Genomic DNA, 20425 nt, shown 5'->3' on the forward strand with positions numbered 1-20425 from the left:
TGGGGGGTGGACCGCAGGCTGGAGGTTCTGGGGCTCACAGCCTCAGCTGTGCACGCATGCGGGATGAGCAGCCCCTCTGGGCCTCGGGTCCTTCAAGGGAGAGGGGAGGAAACAGCACATGCCCTGCAGTATGTGTGTGGACTGCACAATAGACTGCAAGGGCCGTATTGTAAGTAAGCTCTTAGTCCAAGAGGACTGAGTGGGCACCTGAGCGTCAGGTGGGGGCTCGGGGCTGGGGGCCAGCTGGGCCCTCAGGGGGAAGGAACAGTTGGTTCCCTGTCCTCTGATGACAAAGCAGGGGTTGAGTCAAGGTCAGTTCAAGTTTCCAGCTCAAAGGTGTGGAGAAGCAGGGAGGTGGGACCGCAGCCTTGCATGGCTCTGCTTGGGCTCTGTGACAATGTGCCAGACTGGGGCGGGGGGAAGGGGGCGCCGGGGGGCTTCAACAAGAGAAATTGATTTCACACCAGTCAGGATGACCTCGTTTTACCTTAATTACCTTTTTTAAAGAAGGCTTTATTATTTATCTTTTTTAATGTTTATTTTTGAGAGAGAGACAGAGGGCAAGTGGGGGGAGGGGCAGAGGGAGAGGGAGACACAGATCCAGAAGCCGGCTCCAGGCTCTGAACTGTCAGCACAGAGCCCGACGCGGGGCTCGAACTCACGAACCGGGAGATCCAGACCCGAGCCCAAGTCGGACGCTTAACCGACTGAGCCACCCAGGCGCCCCTAAGATTTGCCTTTTTAAGTAACCTACGCTCCGTGTGGGGCCCCAACTCACAACCCCAAGATCAAGAGTCACACGTCCGCTGGCTGAGCCAGCTGGGCGCCCCTCCTCAGTGACCTTTTTAAAGGCCTATCTCCCTGTGCCGTGTGGGTGGCTCACTTGGCTAAGCGTCCAGCTCTTGATTTTAGCTCAGATCATGATCTCAGAGCTGTGGGATCAAGCCCCTTCCTCTGAGCGTGGAGCCTGCTTGGGATTTTCTGTCTCTCTCTGCCCCTCTTCTGCTTGTTCCCCCTTTCTCTCAAATAAACGTTAAGAAAGAAAAACCTGTCTCCAAATACAGTGCCCTTCTCAGGTCCTGGGGGCTGGGACGTCAACATGTGAATTTGCAGGGGTGGGGGTGGGGATGCCATATCAGAAGCATGGAATATTCCCCAGGATTTTTTACTGGAGCCTTGGCTGTTTGGAGGGGAAATGGATGGCCTTCAGAATGATCTCTCCTTGACAACGGTGGTCACGCCATGACAGGTCTTTTAGCGTTCGCTGCGCGATAAAGCATCCCAAACCGTAGGGGCTTCAAACGACGGCGCCGTGTCCTTCTCACGTTCTGTAGGGTGGGAGTCTGGTCCTTCCGTGGTCTCGCTGGGCTCGCGCGAGCAGCTTGAGTAGGGCTGGGGGTCCAAGGTCAGTCGTTCGAATGGTGCTGGCTGACAGCTCAGCGCCCTGGTCTGCCTCCATGTGGCCGCTCAACCTCCAGGAAGCCGGACTGTGCTCTTGCACAGCTGTCCCCGGTCTGAGAGCGCGAGAGCAGAGGCTGCGCGGCCCTTCGGCCCCAGGCTTGGAACGTGTACCCCTCATTTCACCACGGCCTGTTGGCCACCGTGAATCATGTGGCCAGCCCACGCGCAAGAGAAATCCCCTCCACCTCTTGGTGCTCCAAGGGGCAGGGTCACGCAAGGGACAGGACACGGGGACGCAGGGTTCCCTGGGAGCCATCGTCATAGCGATCTCTAACGACCTACACGGGCAGTTCTCTTCTGAAGGGACATTTGCATCTTCCGCCTGCGTTGAAAGCAAGACCTGATGAGCGCCAGACCCATTACGGAATGAGGACCGTGATCCCGAATACCCGCCCCCGGGACGAGGTCGTTCTTACGCTCGTCCCCGGGTCGAAGCACCTGCTGGGACTTGGCACGTCTGCGGGTCCCGGCCTGCCGCCCGCTGTTGGTTCCTCCCCCCCAGGGCGGCTTGGGCTTCCTGACGGCAATGGTGGGGGGCTTCCGCGAGGGGCAAGCGTCGCTTCTGCCACATTCTTGGTCATGTAGTGCAGAGTCGAGGGAGGAGGGTCCTTCCCAAACTCACGTCTACCCGGGACCTCAGAACGTGGCCGTATTTGGAAGAAGGATCTTGACAGATGCCATGAGATGAGATGCCATCAGAGTTGCCGTGGCTCTAATCGTACGTGGCTGGTGTCCCTCGAAGAAGACGAGATCCGAACAGAACAGAAACCGGAGGAGGCAGGAATCCCCCGCCTTCAGGCTCCAGAGGGAATACGGTCCTGCCGACACTGGGTTTCAGACGCGGGGTTCTGGGCGAGGACAAATTCTGGCGCTTACAGTACCCCCCCCCCGTCCGTGGTCATCTGTCACCAGATGTACTCACGCACCCTGCTTTTCAAACGTTGACCACAGACTTACTTATTTGACTGTTTTCTGGGGTGGGGTGGTGAGGGGGGGTCATGCTTGGCAGGGACAGCGTTTATAGGAACGGGAGTGTGGACAACTTGGAGAACGAAGATAGAAGGGTTGATACTGTGGATTCTCAACCGTTACTAGCTCATTCCCGGCCACAGCACCGTAACGTGCGCTATTCGTATTCCCGTCTACAGGTGAGGAGACGGGGGGACAGAGACGTCAAGGCAGGCGTGATGGAGCTTGGATTCAAGGCCCCACGGGGCATCTGGAAGCTCGGGCCGTGCGGAGGTGTGCGAGGGCCCCTCCCCAGCAGGGGGCGCGGTGCTGCCCTCAGGGGCCCAGCTCACAGAAGGACCCAGCACAGGCCCTGGGGGACCCGGGAGATGAGCAGCATCTGGAGGCTTGGCTTCCTCCCAGGCTGACAGAAAGGTTTAGAATCTTCCGGAAACACCACACCCTGGGCGTGACACTCCGGGCCAAGCCTCCCTGGAAAAGCCTGATCGTGACCCAGGGAGAAAGCAATCACCGTGGCAGCCTTCACCAAAAGAGCCGGGTTTCCTGAAGAGTTTCCAGTCATGGTCGTGGCGTCCTCTGGCCTTGATGCCTTGATGCCTGGAGATGGGAGAGGGAGGGCGCGGAAACCCCGATGGTGGCGGGAACCCAGGCGTGTCTCGGACGCTGGCGTGGGCTGACCACGATTAACGTCAAAGCAGGATGAGCAGGGGGCCTCGTGAAACTACAAAGTGGGGTCCCCCCTTTCGGAAGGATGTGAAGACTCCTCGGGGGCCACCCCCACCAGCCTGGTCATCGGGCCCGTCCCCCCAGCCCGTGGCGCCTGGGTGTCACTCGATTGACCAGGGTGGACGTCCGCTCCCAAACAGGGCCAGTTAGATTCTGTCTCCGGGATTCACGACTGGGAGGTGCCTGGGCCCAGCCTGACCCGTCCGTGGAAGTAGGGGGGTGTGGCTGTGCTGGTGTGATGGTCACGTCCACAGGAGGTGGAGGAGGCCTGGCCGCAGAGGGAGGGCGGAAGGGCCCCCAAATCGGGGCTGTGAGAAACGCACACGAAGCATCATCGCCTTCCAGGACCGACTCTGGTTCTTTGAGGGTCTTGGCTGTCCTTGGGTTCCATACCAAGCTGCCACCCTTCCAGAAGCCCCTTCTCTGCCTCCGCTGACTTGCGCGCGCTACAACCTCACTCCGTCAGGACCTTGCCCCAGGTCTCCCCACCGGCGGGGCCTGCACGGCCCCCGAAGAGTTGCCTGTCAACAGCAACTTGTCCTCTGTTAGCAAGCCAAGCAACCCTACCCCCTGAGGTCCCGGAGGACCACACGATTGTCACCACCATCGCTCATGACCCTCTTACCCTCTGGTTCCTCTTTCAAAGCCGTGCCCGTCGCAAAATGGCACCCCCTCCACGTCTCCTCGTCTCAAATCGTCAGTGGCCTTTCATGCCAGTTGAGGCGCAGTGAGGTTCGATTCTGCAGCTGCTCAACGGGTGTGGCAGGAACAGACCAGAAGCTGGAAGTCCCCTGGGCTCTTGATGTCCAGCCCAAGAGCTTCTGATGAAAACAGCTGGTGCAGAAGATGTTGGTGTGAGTCCAGACCCACCAGCCCTGTGGTGACCACGTCGAGATAGGAAGGAAAGACCAGGTCTTTGCTCCGAATGGTGGAACCTTCGGGACCATCTGGTGCGACCCACTGTTCCGCACTTGTGTGTCTGGCCCTCTGAGCAGCCCACCTGGGCTCTGAGAGCAAGTGGGCAGAGGGAGGGACCTTCTGGATTTCGGGACAGGCTTGCATACATGCTCCCTCTTCAGGCTATGCTCCATTATAGCCCGAAAGACGTTCCTCTGTCTCAAATGCTCCATGACTTGACTCCTGCCGGGCTAGCAAGAAGGATCCTTGGCTGAGAGTTCCAAGGAGAGAAGTGGCCAGTCCCTTCCCACGAGGGCTCGGGTACATCTTGGCCCTTTCCCATTCAGGGCCTCTCAGGAACCCACATTCCCCATGACACATCATCTGATTCAAATTCGCATATTACTTTGTGGAAATTAGATTCTGAGATTGCACAATGATGGAAAACTGTTCACCAAAATCACAATTTTCTGTCTCTTGTTTTACTTGGTTGGCTCTAATAGCAACGATATTAACTACTTCCTGCTACGGGCCAGATCCGGTTCTAATTATTTTCCCTTAATTAATTTATACCTTCAAACGATTTAACGTTTTAAAGGCAGCCCACAGGGAGAAGGATGCCATTGTCATCACCCTCATTTTACAGACGGGGACCTGAGCACAGGCCAGCAGCTTGAAAGCGGAGGCGTTGGGATTGGGACCCAGCCTGACCGGTTCCAAACGATGGCACCAACCAGCGAGTTATGGACTCAGTCTGTCCCCTGGGAGGCAGCTGTCGCCCAGAGAGTTCCAGTGGGTTCAGCAAAGACACACAGCTGTGCATGGTGGGGTCAGGATTGACACTCATCCATGGAGGTGGAAATATGGTGCCCATTCCACTGGACCACTTAGCTTAGCCCCCTAAGAAGAATGGATTCTCTTCTGTTGAGGGTCTGCTCGGGGCCAGGCCGTGTGTTGTCACGTATCTCGTCTGCAAACACTTTGATCTCCGGCTGTTGAGATGTGTGACCGACGTCCTGTCTCCTTGACCCTCGGCAAGCTCTGTGATTCGACTGAGAGGATGGCAGAAGTGAGCTGAGGGGACGACAACGTGAGTCCAAACCCCAGTTCCTCCCCTCGGGAGCAGTATGGCCTCTGTGCCTTTCCTGACGACAGCGACACCAGCCTTGGAGAATTGTTGGGGGTCGGGGGAGGCCCGGTGCCTGAGAAGCATCTCTTCTGCTTGGGGTTTGTCCTTTGTCAAATGGGGCACATGTTCTGGACCTGTCTGCGCACCACTGAATACCCCACGGTGTTTGGAACAGAACCTGGCACACAGTAGGTGCTTGCTTAGTCAGTATTAGGTGAACGTTGAGCTGGCATGATGCTGCAAAAGTGAGAAAAGTGAAGGAAACAAACGAAGGTAACAGGAGGCCTGTGCCGCTCTTTATTTGCTTTTGAGCTGCACCAAAACCCTGGGCAAGCGTTGCGGATTTCTGAATCTGTGCGTCACGTGCCCTGCCAGTCATCGAAGGGCCTTCCCTCGTCCCTGCCCCACTCGCTCTCCATCAGTGTACCCCCATATGCTCTGACCTTTCCGGGTGCCCCTGACATGGGAGATCCCAGAGGGGCCTGTCCGCCCTGCTGGTGCTTCAGAGCACAGGGGCTGGTGCAGAGTGCTGGACTCCTGGCGGTCTTCGTGCAGGGACGGGCGCCATGAGGACAGGCTCTTCCTGCCCTGGTCCGCACACAGTCGGTCCACCCCCTCCTCTAGTCCCTTAGCCCCTCTAGCCTTGGTTTCTTCACCTGCTGGCCAGGGCCTTAGATTTTTGTGTTTCAAAGGCAGTTTCTCCTGGCTCTAAATTGACCAGGTAGTTACCTGCACCGGTTAAGGACGCTAAATGCCTGCGGGCATAATGTAGCTAGACCAAGCCTACTGCTGGCCAGCAGCGGGACTCCGGGCACTCTGTTCTCCAGGTCTCAGCTGTCTGATCTGTGAAACGGGACCACTTCCACCACACCACTGGATTCCTGTGAACGTGTTCTGGGATCATGAAGGTCAAGTGCCCAGTCTGGACCATCGCTTAACTGCCCCCATCCGGGACCATCTCTTGAGGCTTCCTTCCTTTCTTTATCTGCACGCTGGGAATGTGCTTGTGTACGTGTGTGTGCTTGTGGCCGTGTGTGTGCGTGTGTGTGTCTGTGCGTGTGATGAGTGGAGTTTTCTACCACCGTGTGGAGGATGGGAGTAAATTCAGCAAATGTGTATTCTGTGCCACAGTTTACGGAGCCCACACCCTTCCCGGTTTTATTTGCTGCAAACCCGGGAGGTCACTTCCCTGTTCCCATTTTCCACTTGAACCACAGGGAGATGGGATTTGGTAAGTTTGCAAACTCCTGGTGGAAAGTGCTTGGCGCCCCGCCGGGCGCATAGTAAGCGCTCAGTGGAAACGGTACTTTCATGGTCGCAGTGAAGAAACTGCGCGCGTCCGCGTCCTGTCCTCCTCCAGCCAAGATCTCTGGTCGCCTGCTCCGGGGGCCCCCCCACCCCGCCCGCCCGGATCGGCGCCTGCGGCTCTCTCCGGGAGGGACGGGCGGGGCCGGGGCGGGGCCTCGGCTCCACGGCCCTATCAGCGCTGCTGGCCGCCGGGGGGGCGTGGCGCGAGGAGCCTACAAGAGGCGGCGCGCGGGGCCCGTGCGTCCACTACATCCCTCCGCTGCCCCCGGTGCGCGGCCTCTGCGACCAGCCCGCCGCGCCCACCGTGCCCGCCGTGTCCGCGCTGCTGCCGCTGCACGACACGGGAGACGCCGGTGATTGGGGAGCCCTGCGGAGGTAAGTGTGACTTCGCTTCCTCTCCTCTCCAAGCTGCCATCCGTTCCCGCCATCTCCGAGGAGGTGAAGGGGCCCCGGGCAGACGCTGTCTCTTGGGGCTCGCTCTGCGCAGGCACTGTGCTGGGCGCGCTGCCTGCGGCTCGGAACCCGGCTCGGCCGGCCGAGTGGCCTTTCACAGGTGGAGAAACTGAGGCTCAGCGAGGACAAGACGTTTGCCCCAGACCTCGCAGCCAGGAGGCGAGGGAGTCGGGACTCAAAGCCGGTCTAACGGTCTGACCGCATATTCGTGCTCCGGGAGTCCCCCCGGGTATTTAGTCTGACCGCATATTCGTGCTCCGGGAGCCCCCCGGGTATTTAGTCTTGCCTCCCTTACGCAGTTCGCCAGCATCTGTTGCGTTCCTGTGTACAGTGTGGGCGTCAGTAAACGGAAAGCTGGTGGCGTGGATGCTGCAGGGGTTTGAATGTGTCGACCCACACGTGGATGGCCACGGTCATCCACCCGCCTGTGCGTTCTGCCCCGGTTTACAGGGCCACGCCCCTTTACGGTTTTATTTGCAACAAACCTGCCAGGTAGCCTTTCTGTTCCCATATTTCAGATGAGGACACCGAGGGTCAGAGGGGAAGTGGGTTTGTCCAGCTCGAGCCAGGGCTGGATGGAGCCCAGCTCTCCCTGCCTCCAAAGCTCCAGATGGAGGTGTCCAGGCGCGGGGCGCCTCAGAGTGCCTGCGGGTTTGGGAACACATGCGGGGGTCTCTTGGCCAGAGTGGGCATCTGCATACACTCCTGCTGGGGGAAGAGGCTCCTGACCTGAGCGCTGAGGGGGCTTGGCTCTGCGGTCCTGGGGAGACCCCCAGAGGGACAGTCAGAGCCTCCCTTGCCCGGGGCTCGGCTGGTGGACAAGCCAGGAAAGGCTTAGCTGGTGCCCGCCCACTGAAGTCTAACTTGAGCTGGACGTCTTTTGGGCAAAAGGTGAGTTACTGCTCCGGGCGAGAGAAGCGCCTGGGAGCCTGTGCAAATGCCCAGCTTGTCCTGCAAAGTGGGTTTGTGAACTTCCACCTTGAGCACTTGGGTGCCGTGTTCTGGCAGAATGACGTGACCCTGCCTTACCCCAGTGGGGTCTTCTAGGGTCACACTTGGCCAGGTTGAGAGCCGAGGGTCCAGCAGCACGCGGTGAGGGGCACGCCGCCTCCTCCAGATAGACCGAGAGGCCTTCTGAGACTCTTGGTATTTTGTGCACCTGATTTTCTGTTTCTGCCTCTGATCTGGCTGCTTCCACGTGGGTGTGGCAGGTGGCAGGCCATGCCACCTCCCTGCATTTTCACCCCTGGCACACACCTGGGCAGGAGGCCTCTTGGTCCCCGTTTCACAGATGAGTAAACCAAGGCCCGGAGAGGTAAAGGTTGTGCATCAGGACCCTTGGCTGGCTGGCTGGTTGGTTGCAGACGCTGTGCTCTTAACTGCTGGGTCCTGCCTCCTTGAAGACAGTTCTCTGCCCAGCCACTAACTCTCCCTCTGGACCTGACCCGAGATGTCGTATTGTCCGAGAGGGTTCCAGGTGAAAACTGTCGGCAGAGTTAAGCCCAAGCCCCAAGTTCCCAGTGACGTGCGCCCTGGGAGGAGAAAGAAGTCGATTTTGATTTTTTATTTTTTTTTTTTTTATTTTTTTTTATTTTTATTTTTAAATTTTTTTTTTTTTTAATTTTTTTTCAACGTTTATTTATTTTTGGGACAGAGAGAGACAGAGCATGAACGGGGGAGGGACAGAGAGAGAGGGAGACACAGAATCGGAAACAGGCTCCAGGCTCTGAGCCATCAGCCCAGAGCCCGACGCGGGGCTCGAACTCACGGACCGCGAGATCGTGACCTGGCTGAAGTCGGACGCTTAACCGACTGCGCCACCCAGGCGCCCCTGATTTTTTATTTTTTTTAACGGAGTCTCTTAAGACGTAGAAGTGGAACAGCAATGATGACATTTATAAGAACACCAGCAGCTGGTACTGAAACTTAGAATGAGCCAGATGTGCCCAGGGTTTTACATGGATGATCTCACTGCCTTCTTTATGAGGTGGGCACTGTCTTCCTTTTTACAAGAAGGAGACTGAGTCTCGGATGATTAAGGCATGTATACAACATGACGCAGCCAGGACGGGGGACAGCTGGCCCCCCTCCTCCCCCCCCCCCCCCGGCTGGGCTCCCCTCCAGATCCTGGAGGAAGGTGTTCATCCAGTGGCTAGCCTGCTTGCTGCGGCTGGTCAGGGCCTCTCGTGCCGTGTGGGGTCGGGATCCCTGCCCGGGTTAAGGGTGGGCCTGGAGAGGGGCTGTCCTGACCCAGGGCTCGGGCTCCACTCTGCTGACAGGTACCGGTGTCGCCGTGCGGAGAACCCTGCTCTGGGACCCAGATCCGTCCTGGCTCCCAGAGCCCCCTCTCTGGACTTGGTAGCAGAGGGCCTGGGGCCTTGGCTCAAGTCCCACGCTCCGTCCCTCCCTCAAAGACCCCTCATTGGGTCTCTGGCCTTTTGTAGGCTGCGTTTGAAAACCGTCTCCCGGAGGCAGGACCCTCAAATGCTGACCTCTTCGGCCTGTGGGAGCTGGAACATTTCTTGTCTCTGTCACCAGTGTAATTTACTACGTATGGGAGGTGCCTGTGTGTCTGCTTGCTCCAGACCTAGGAAGCTTTTTATTTTTTATTTTTTGTCAACTCAGTGGTTTTTGATCAGTCCCAGATGTGCGAGCCCAGCATCACTCAACGGGGCTGATGGCTTGTCAAGCAAGGAAAATACAACACAGGCACCATTTCATTTTATCTTCCGTTAACGGAGTTGAGTAGATGGTCAGACCTTCACGGGATGGGGATTCCAAGCCTCTCATAAAGTCCTAAATGAAGCACGCTCTGTTCTGGAACAGGCAGGGTAGGACAGATCTGGGTGGTGGTTGGTAGGACTAGCCGTAACCTTTTTGTTTTTCTTTCTTCCTTTTTTTGAGAGGCAGAGAAACAGAGCACAAGCAGGGGAGGGGCAGAGAGAGAGAGAGGGAGACACAGAATCCAAAGCAGGCTCGCAGCTCTGAGCGGTCAGCAAAAAGCCCGACGCGGGGCTCGAACCCATGAGCTGTGAGATCATGACCTGAGCTGAAGTCGGACGCTTAACCGACCGAGCCACCTAAGCACCCCTAAAATTTTTTAAAAACATTTATTTATTTTTGAGAGAGAGACAGAGTGTGAGTGGGGGAGGGGCAGAGAGAGAGAGAGAGGGAGACACGGAATGGGAAGCAGGTTCCAGGCTCCGAGCTGTCAGCACAGAGCCTGACGCGGGGCTTGAACTCGGGAATGGCGAGATCACGATCTGAGCTGAAGTCGGGCGCTTAACCGACTGAGCCACCCAGGCGCCCCCCCCCCCCATTTTAACCGTTTTAAAGTATACAGTCCAGCACGTTCAGCACACTCACGACCTTCTGCAGCCCCCACCTCTGTCCACTTCCAGAACGTTGTCATCATCCCTGAAGGCGACCCCATAGCCACCATTAGCAGCTACTCTCCATTTTCTGCCCCCGTGCCCCTGGCAGCCACCAATGTACTTTCTGTGTCTACGGATCTGCTTATTCTTGACATCTTCTTTAAACGGAATGATTTAACGTGTGGCGTTTCGTGACTGGCTTCGTGCACTTAGCGTGATGCTTTCAAAGCTCGTCCATCTTTTTTTTTTTTTAATATCTTTCTTTTTTTTAATTTTTTTTTTCAACGTTTATTTATTTTTGAGACAGAGAGAGACAGAGCATGAACGGGGGAGGGGCAGAGAGAGAGGGAGACACAGAATCCGAAGCAGGCTCCGGGCTCTGAGCCATCAGCCCAGAGCCCGATGCGGGGCTCGAACTCACGGACCGCGAGATCGTGACCTGAAATGAAGCCGGACGCTTAACCGACTGAGCCACCCAGGCGCCCCGTAAAAAGCTCGTCCATGTTATAGTGTGTGTCAGGCTCCATTCCTTTCAGTGGCTGAGTAATATTCCACTGCGTGGATGGACCACGTTTCATTTACCCATTCTCCCTTCTTGGCTTCCTTCTTGAAGAAGCATCGACATAGGTCGTCTCGTTCCAGAATAGATCAGCGCCCTCCACGGTGTACACGGGGGAATCTGGCGTCTGGGTGTTTGGGGGGACGTGTTGACATTCCACCCGGGGTCACAGCAGCAACTGGCAGAGAATTCTGTCTGAGACTTTGTGCCCCAGCCTGTGCAACTGTGGGTGTTTGTGGACAGACACCCCTTGTCAAGGCTGCAAGGACAGACGGTTTCTTGTGGTTCAGCCCCAAGGAGATTTCTCTTCTCTGATTGTCTCGGGTGCTGTGTCAGCTTAGACAAAACCACGGGATCCGGGGGAAAAAGAAATTCCTAATGCGCATCATGCAACCTCTGGACCATCACTTAAAAAATATTATAAATGATGAAATCCCACATTTTCAATCCAGATTTCTGGACCGCGTCCCGTTGTGAGTGCAGAAAGGCGGTATCCCAGAAGGAAAAAAGAGCAGAACTTTCCAGTTCTTTTTTTTTTTTAAATGTTTATTTATTTTTGAGAGAGACAGAGACAGAATGCGAATGGGTTAGGGGCAGAGAGAGAGGGAGACAGAGAATCAGAAGCAGGCTCCAGGCTCTGAGCTGTCAGCACAGAGCCCGATGCGGGGCTGGAACTCACGAGCTGTGAGATCGTGACCTGAGCCCAAGTCGGACGCTCTACCGACTGAGCCCCCCAGGCGCCCCTAGACCTTCCCATTCTGTTTGTAGTCAGGTGGTCCTGGAAGCATTGAGCCTGCTCTCAAGTTCTGGACTGGAAAAGAGCCTTCTCTGATCTCTCTGGGATTGGGACCTTGCTGGCATCTGCTGGGACTGACTTGATCAGAGCCTGAGAGATCCTTCTGGAACAGACACAGGGAAAAGTGACAGCGCCCCCGGCAGAGGGACCGTGTGTCTGTGCAAAGGCCTGGGGATGGGGAAGGGCCAGGCATCTAGGGAAAATGGTGAGAAGTCTGGTGTGGCTTGAGAATCTAAGCATCAGGCCGGGTGGCCCGGTGTCTCCCTGCAGGCGGCCTGAACTGTACTGAGTTTGGACTTCCTGCTACAGGCTGCAGGGCGTGCAGTTCGGAGCAGATCACTGTGAAATGGACAGTGTTCCCCAAAGTGGGGGGTGCCGTCCCTCCTGGTCCCCGAGGTGACTCAGCCTGTGCACAGACCCAGCAGCCAAGGCCCCCCCATCCAGGAGCTGTCCTTTGCAGTCAGGGCGAATGTGGGTGATGCTGTCTGCCCCTAACGTCTGCCCAGCACCCTGCTCCCCTTTACGGCAAACACAGAGCGCCCCGGGCATCAACGCTTGGGGCTGGCGTTCATGCCCAGCTGGGAGGACCTTATTTTGTTCTGATTTCCACACGTTACGTTTTACTCCTCCCCTCCAGTCAAGGCAGAATCGATCGTGTTCTTTGTAGATGGTGGCGACCGAAAATTCCCTTTTACTGGTACATTTCTGCGAACGCTCCATGCGGGCCATCTCGAGGAAAAATACAAAATACGGCCCAGCGCGGGTAGCCGGTGGGAAGGTGGGCAGGGCTGGGGAACGGGGTTTGCCGAGGATTGGAGTTTGGGGAATGCTGAATTAGTTTAAGGTGGGGCAGGGGATTTGAGGCCGTTATAGTCTGGGGCAGCGGCTGCAAAGTGGGGTCCCCCTCCAAGGCGGGGGAGCAGCCGTCCCTGGGAACTTGCTAGAAATGCAGATTCTCAGGCCCCACCCCGGGCTTGCTGCGTCAGCGGCTGGGGGGCGTGGGGCCAGCAATCCGTGTCTTAACGGTGCTCTCTGGTGCAGGCCTGAACGCGGGACCTCCCGCCCTAGAAAGCGGGTGAAGCCTGGCTCTGGGGCGCCAGCACAGAGGCCGGGTGGGGATGGCCGGCTAGTGGGGGTGGGTGGTGTGGAGCCGCGTGGAAGGTTCCGTTTCGGGGCCCGGTGCGACCGGAGGGAGCTCACACGGCCAGACGGGAGGAAGAGCCCTTAGGGGCTGTGCGGCCACCTCCCTGCAGGGTCCAGAGGGCCCCTTGGCAAGTTCTCGGCAGACTCCTAGCTTTTCTTCCGGAAGAATGCTCAGCTTGGTGGCGCTCATTGCTCTGGGGCCCCGAGCGAGTGTCCTGGGGATTCTGGCACCTTCCTTCAGGGCACATGTGGGGCCCTGTGTGCCCCGGAGCTTTCGAAACACGGCTGTGTGTGAGCCCCACACGCCCCCTCTGAAACAACGAGCCGTTCCCTGGACGGCACCGAAAACGTGTCCGCGTGTGTGTGTATCAGCCGCTGCCCTTCCCGCCCCCAGACCGGCTCCGACACAGCCCGTCTGTTCTCCTGGGGGGAAGCGCCTGGCCGCTGAAAACCCTGTTTATTCCCGGGAACCTTCAAGGCTCGGGCGTCACTGGCACCGAAGGTATTTTCAGCTTTGGCGTCGCTGGACAAAGTGCCCTCTCAGACTTGGGATGAACTGCGCCCTGTCTGCGAGAGTCTGTGTCTGGTCCAAGTGGGAGGCCCCAGCCGGCCGCCGGGTTTCATCCGGGCTCCACTCTGAAGGGCTGTCAGAGGCCAGGCCCTGGAGCGGCCCCTGCCCTGCGACCTCCCCCCCCACCCCCCCCCCACCCCGCCCTGCCCCGGGGGCAGCTGCTGCTCAGGCCTCCCTTGATCCATTCTTCAAACAGAAACCAGAGCGATTTCAAACTTAAAAAAAAGTTTCCTTAAAGTTTCACAAGGCAGAGAGGAATGCACACCCCTTCGCGGGCTGTGCTGGGGAGGGGACTTTTCCCAGAGTGCTTGGGCTGGCGCCCCCCCCCCCCCCCCGCCCCGCCCCAGGGCAGAGCCTGACCAGCCCCAGGCCCCTCCCACGGCCCCACCCCCAGGGGCCACCGTTTCCGGACTTCTGATGCCTTAGGTTGGTCTTGCCTGGTTTTGAACTTGACGTAAACAGCACCGCTCAGCGACCCCCGTTTCCCCCCAGCTCCGCGGGCTTTGTGCCTGTCCTCGGTCATGCCGAGACGGTGACCGTCCCTGAGGCTTTGTCCTTGTGGTCCCTGCTGTGTGGCGTTCCCTTGTCTTGAGAGTTCAGCGGGACCTTGCCGTCCACCGCAGCCAGAGTGGCCCCGTCCCCTCCTGTGCCGAACGTTACCATCCCCATTCTCCAAGCCGTGTCCTCACGCCTTTCTTATCTGTCTGTCGTGATGTCTCCTCCGGTTCTCGAGGGCAGACTGCCTTGTGCGCCTCGACTATCCCAAGGACTCTGTGGCCACCTGAGGGCCTGCCCTGGGACTTTCATCTGCAGGGCAGTGTGGAGATTCCACAGCCTGGTGCTGTAAGATTCTCGTGCCCGGTGTCTTTGAGCTTGGTCCAGAGCCGGGGGCTGTGACTCGCCCTCACAGATGTCACCCGACAGCAGTGAATCGTGTCTGTCGGGCAGGAGGCTGGGCAGGTGCCCCGTAGCCTGCAGCAGAAATGATCTGAGATGCCTGAATTCACCCGGGAGGAGAAAAGAAAGACACGGTCGGTCGGTCGGTAGATACCCCTGGAGCCACTATTCTTCTCCTCTTCTTACCCTCTATCCTCTCTCCCTGGGAGAAATTCAGGGCCTCATTGTCCCCCTGAGGAATCGAGACTCAGAGGTTGAGAGACTTTTTGGGCAGCACGGGGCTCTGCAGTGTGGGCTCACCGTTCGAACCCGGGTCTCACCCCACGTCCACGCTTTTCCACACTGCCCTCGGGCGGTCTTTGCCTGCTTGTCCTTGGGGGCCGGAGGTTCCCTGCCGTTTATCTGAGGCTTTGCTAAATATTCGCGTGTGTACAAGAAGGCAGACGAGGGGCCCCAGGAGTCAAGGACAGGGGATTTTGAGACTATAGCATTTTATTGTCTACTCGCTTTAAAATGGCTCTCGGTTGACGTTGAACACTCCTGATTATTAGTTTCTTTTTTTGCAAAATGAGTTCTCTCTTTGCCCAGGATTTTGTGTGTTCTCGGCATAGCGTTAAAAAGATTGAATGGGGTTTCTTGTAGGATCCTGTTGGCCCCTGGGTTGTGGACAGCCCAGGGCTGGGGGCAGGGCGGCTGCAGGGGAGGGCACGGGCCTGCTCCCCCTGTGTCCAGCCCTGATCCTGTGGAGAAGAGTTTAAGAAAAACTGGATCCTGCAGAGGACGAGACCCCACCCCCACCCCGCTTTCCCCCCTCCACGGCCCAGGGTATCTGGTGCTCACCCAGACGCTCTTCCCTGGAGGTTCTGGCCCGTTCTGGGATTTGCCCCAGACACGCCGGGGCATCCCTCCTCCCCACTCCCAGCCACCACTCCATTCCTAGGATTTTGGGTGGTTTGTGGGTATGACTGGGATCTGCCCTTGGCTTTAGTCACATTTTGAGTTCTTTGTGCTTCTGAGAAAGAGCAGAGCCTGGGGCCCCCCGGGCCTGTCGGGTTAGCTGCTGTCCCGTTGGGCCGGTATGTCACTGAGTGAGTCTGGCTGGCTAGAGGTCCCCTGCCGGGCGGGATAGCCGCCCCGACGGCCAGGGTGGGCCAGAGACCAGGGCGCGACGGGCGTTCTGTGTTGACTGCGGAGCAAGTGGCTCGTGTGGGAGCCTCCGGCCCCTTGCACATCAGACAGGGCCGATGACCGCGGTGATCCCATCTGCCTGCGGAGTACGGGGAGTGGGGGACCCGCCACCCTGTGCCGCCCCGTGCGTGCCCCCCAGCTGTTGGCTGCAGTACTTGGGATAACTGTTTGTGGGACACTTAACACCCGCTGGGGCGTGAGGGGGAACAAGGCTCAGTGCCAGCCGGCATCGTGCTGGAACCGGCTCGTGACGTTTTGTTAAATTTCCAGAAAGGTCATGAGCCAGTTAAACACAGCCATCGTCAAACATCAAATTACATAAACTTACAGTTAAATGAGTCCTGTTGAAAACGAGGCTAATAAAAACTCAGAACTTCCCTGTTATCTCTGCCCGTGAGGTTCTTAGTGTCTGTCCCGTCTCTTTGATGGAAAGACCACGTGCTGCTGTGCTAGCTTGAGACTTTCCAGAAATCCCATGTCCAGTGACCTCACACGGGCTGCTTGAAATTGGCCACAGTGGGAATGTTTATACCAAGGGAACTGGCAAACAGTACTTATCAGGGTGAATTCTAAGAAAACGTTTTTTGATGTTTATTTTTGAGAAGGGGGGAGGGACAGAGCACGAATGGGGGAGGGGCAGAGAGGGAGGGAGACACAGAATCCGAAGCGGGATCCAGGCTCCGAGCCGTCAGCACAGAGCCCGACGCGGGGCTTGAACCCACAAACCGCGAGATCGTGACCTGAGCCGAAGTCGGACGCTCCACCGACGGAGCCCCCCGGTGCCCCTGAATTTTTTTTTTTTTTTTTTTTGAGTGTTGGTTGTTAGACATTTATCCACACACGCTGGTTCCAGCCCTCAAGAAGCACACGGTCCAGCCTGAGAGGGAAATGGTACGAGCAGGCACCACACGACCACACGGGGTGATGAGGTCTACGGCTTCTTAACTCGGCGAAGGCTGGGCCCTGGAAGAGGGTGGAGCTTCGTGGCAGTCCGGGCAACGTGACTGGGTCGTTGTCAATCGGAATGACCGTGTACCTATGTACAGGCAGTTCCCGGCCAGATAGTCAACATTAATGCCCAGACCGGGTTCATTTTAATTTTTAAAAGTTTGAAGTAGGCTCCACATCCTCCCCGGGGCCCGAACTCATGACCCCAGGATCAAGGGTTGCGTGCTCTACCGACTGAGGCAGCCAGGCTCCAGACCTGGCTCGTGACGGCTCGGAACCTGCTCACCCAGAAAGCCGGGAGACAGTGGCCACGGCTCAAGGCACGTACTGAGTAAAGTGTGTTTCAAACTCGGGGGAGAGTTTTTGACCCCCACAAGCATCACACACGTAATGCAATTTTCCAAAATCAGGTTTCGCGCATCAAGGCAGAGGCGGGGCTTTGAAATAGTGCAGTGAAGTCACGAAGAGAGAACAGTACTCCATTCCCCATTATTAATCCCATCCTTCTAGAAACTTCCCCAAGCGATGCTCTGTGGCACATTGAGCATCGTCGGCGTCATGATAATAGGGAACGCGTACGAGGCGCTCAGGTTCGTTGTCTCATTCGTTGCTCAGCACACGGCTCATCCCGTGGCCCCAACCAGGCCAGGGGGGTGAAGCCCTGCTCATCAGCGAGCACTCAGGTGAGAGGCCGCCGCCTTCTGGAAGCCTCCTGGCGCGTCAGCACGTCCGCAGACCTGTCCGGCTTGCTCACCGCTGACTCGCCAGTGTCAGACAAGCCCCGTCGTTCCCCTCTGCCCTGTGGACGTGGCCTCTGGGGCCCCGAGAAGCTACATGCCCGGGCTGCGGGGGACGACCGAGAAGCCAGCGCCACACGGAGGCCTTATACTGCTCTTCTGATCTCGTCGGGAGGAGGAGACCCACACATTCACTCCACAAATATTTATGGAGCACCGACCTGTCTGATGTCGGCGGTTCAGCGGCGAATGAGCCCGACGGGTCCCGGGGTGTGTGATTCAGCAGTGACCCCGGAGCCGAGTCTTCACCGAAAGAGCAGACGTGAATGTGCCTGGCCTGGGCCAGGCGGGGCGGGGGGGGGGGGGGGGGGCAGGTCGGGGCCTGGGGATGAGCTGTGGGAACAGCATGTGCAGGAGGGAAGAGCTTGGCGCCTCTCGCGGCTGACTGCTGACAAGCCCAGCGCGGAGATTCATCTTCCTGGCAGGCTTTCCCAAACACGGCGGAGGCAGCCCCCGAGGGTGACGCACGGAATCCGGAGCAAGCCCTCTTTCTCTCACTGGCTCCCGAGAGGCGGGTTTGGGGGGGCGGCCTTGCCCGGGAGGTGACCGTGAGGGCACCCCGTTGCTGGATCGGGGACACAAGGGTCTGCTGATCCCCTGCAGGTGCACAGAGCCCTGGCGGGGTGGCGTGTGGGTTTCAGGGCCCCTAGCGCGGCCGCAGCCGTGTGTCGGGCCTGGGTGGCTCAGTCCGTTAAGCTTCTGACTTCAGCTCCGGTCATGATCTCGCGGTTCGCGAGTTCGAGCCCCAAGTGGGGCTCTGGGCTGACGGCTCTGAGCCTGGAGCCCGCTTCGGATTCTGTGTCTCCTTTGCTCTCTTCCCCTCCCCCTCTCACACCCTGTGTCTCTCTCAAAAATAAATAAAAACATTAAGGGAAAAAAAAAAGAAAGTTCCCCCAAGCTTTCAGAAAGCTGGTTGTCACAGCTTGGCTCCCTAACTGGCTGCCTCACAGACACCCGGCAGGGTCTCCCGGACTCGGTTTTACTTTCTGTAAAGGGGGGTGGGAAACAGCCACCTCCCTGACGGACTCCAGATGCATTCAAGAGCTCCGGGCAGTGTTGTGGGAATTTGATCCCTGCGACTTCCCTCTGCCAGGCTGGGGTCTTGCCGTCCGTCTCCCTCCCCGCCTCCCCCCGCTGGCCTGACATCCGGTATGTTCTCGTGAGACCTCGGTGCCACTCTTACTCGTACCCTCACGGGCTTGGTCCTGCGACTGCGGCAAGGGAGAGCCGTAGCTTCCGGAGGGTGCTTCTGCTGGGCTGGGCAGCCGTCCCCAACGCGTGGCTCAAGCCGTGGGAACAGGCCAGGGATGACAGAATGGAGCAGAACTTTTCTAGAAACAAGGTTTGCCCTTAGCAACCCCAGGAGAATCAGGGGTCCGCATCAGAGAGCATCTGTCCGTGCCAGGGGGTCGGAGGTCAGCTTGGCACGGGGCCATCAAGGGCACATTGGCAGATGGAGGTTGGCTGGCCACCAGAGCTGGTGATGGAGGTGCATTTTGGTGAAGGGTCACCGTGACGTAAAGGTTTTAGTCCCCTGGGGGGTGACACATGGGCGCCTTCTCAAGGCCAGGAACCACCGTCAGACCCAGAGGCCAGTGGAAAGAGGGTTGTAACTTGAGGCTGGGCTGTCGCGGGGCCTGTCCCTGGCAGGGTGGGGCCGGAAACTCCTCCAGGAAGCCCACCCTTGGGGGGGCAGGGCAGCGCAAGGGAAGGGCTGTGTCCCAAGCCCACGGCGTCTGCTCCCCTGTTGTATGACTTTGGGTACTTCTGAAACCGCAGAGGCCTCAGTCTCCTCCCCTGTGAAATGGGCGCAGTAGAGCCCAAACCCCTGGCTCATCGGGTGGGTAAGACGAGTCGTCGAGAGGTAGGTCTCATCAGCGTCAGCCTCCTGGGTCGGTCGGGGAGCACGCCTGTCACCGGGAAGCCGCAAGCAGCCTTGGACAGCGCATGTGTCTCGTTTGAAAAACCGGTTTAATTTTTTGATTGTGGGTGGGAGAGGGGCGGAAGCACCGCGGCCCTCCGTTGTGATTTGAGCTGTTGGGGCCGCGGAGGCCGGATGCCGCGCACGGGCCCCGGGAAGTGGGGCTCGGCCTCCTGATTTCCTTGCCCCCCTTGCCTCCTTCCGTGCAGCGGCCGGCGGGAAATCAGGAACGCAATCCCCTTCATCCATTTATTGCCTGGTGCACACGTGTGAGGTTGCCACAGCGGCCGTGACCAGGCCTCACCGGCCAGAGGCTCCAACAACAGTTCTCGCGTTCTGGAGGCTCGGGGTCCGGGGCCCCGGTGTGGGCCGGGTGGGTTTCTCCCGGGGCCTCTCTCCGTGGCTGTCTGCTTCCTCATTCCTTCTCTTATGATGACAGCAGTCAGATTGGGTCAGGGTCCGCCTAGTGACCTCGTCTTAACTTCACGACCTCTTTAAAGGCCCCGCCTCCAAGCACAGCCACACTCTGAGGTGCTGGGGGCCTCAGCCTGTGGATCTGGGGACAGCGCCACAGCCCTGCTGTCCCTGTGGTTCCCCTGCAGCACAGGCTTCGCTGGAGCATCGGGACCTGGGCCTTGCCCCTCCCCAATGGGGACCCCCAGGCTCCCCGAGCTCCGACAAGACCCAAACACCTTCAGAACCAACAGTGCCCTGGGCATGCTGCCCACGAGGTGCTGTGAGTGGCCCAACCTGGGGCAAGTCTGCGTCTCCCGGGCACAGATTCTCATGGGGGCCAGGCAGAGAAGGACCAGCCTATGAGCCCTGGGCACAGGAGGTCCCATTCTTTTTTTTTCTTTTTCTTTTTCTTTAATGTGTATTTATTTTTGAGAGATAGAGTGTCAGCAGGGGAGGGGCAGAGAGAGAGGGAGACACCGAATCCGAAGCGGGCTCCAGGCTGTGAGCTGTCAGCGCAGAGCCTGATGCAGGGGTTGAGGTCATGAACCATGAGATCCTGACCTGAGCCGAAGTCGGACGCTCCACCGACTGAGCCACCCAGGCTCCCCGCTACAACTTACTTATCTAACCCGACGTCGTATTTGGGATTTGTTTATGCTGACGCTCCCACGGCCATGGGTCATTCCTTTTGCCCTGCTGTGTGATCCTGGGGCCCAGTGCCCCACGGTGTGTTTACCTGTCCCCGTGTGGGAGTCATTTGAGTGGGGCCCCCAGGTGATTTGACCCTACCCGGGCTTCGGGCGAGTCACGGTTGATTCATACGAGCAATTCA

At 58.2% G+C, this 20425-nt stretch overlaps 1 protein-coding gene across 2 annotated transcripts in view; it reads left to right on the forward strand.

Annotated features, from left to right (window-relative positions):
* The first annotated feature begins 6757 nt into the window (after positions 1 to 6757).
* Positions 6758 to 20425, forward strand: part of CRISPLD2 (cysteine rich secretory protein LCCL domain containing 2) — a 124555-nt gene continuing 110887 nt past the window's right edge. Inside the window, exon 1 of one of the 2 annotated variants that reach the window (XR_006961922.1) lies at positions 6758 to 6865. The gene's annotated coding sequence lies outside the window, so the exon portion shown is untranslated. The remainder of the gene's footprint in view (positions 6866 to 20425) is intronic. The other variant, XM_047078855.1, reaches the window with a different exon arrangement.

This window comes from Lynx rufus, unplaced genomic scaffold (assembly GCF_022079265.1).
Source record: "Lynx rufus isolate CCGP_SWC_20201006 ecotype Redwood Valley unplaced genomic scaffold, mLynRuf1.p SCAF_16, whole genome shotgun sequence".
NCBI lineage: Eukaryota > Metazoa > Chordata > Mammalia > Carnivora > Felidae > Lynx > Lynx rufus.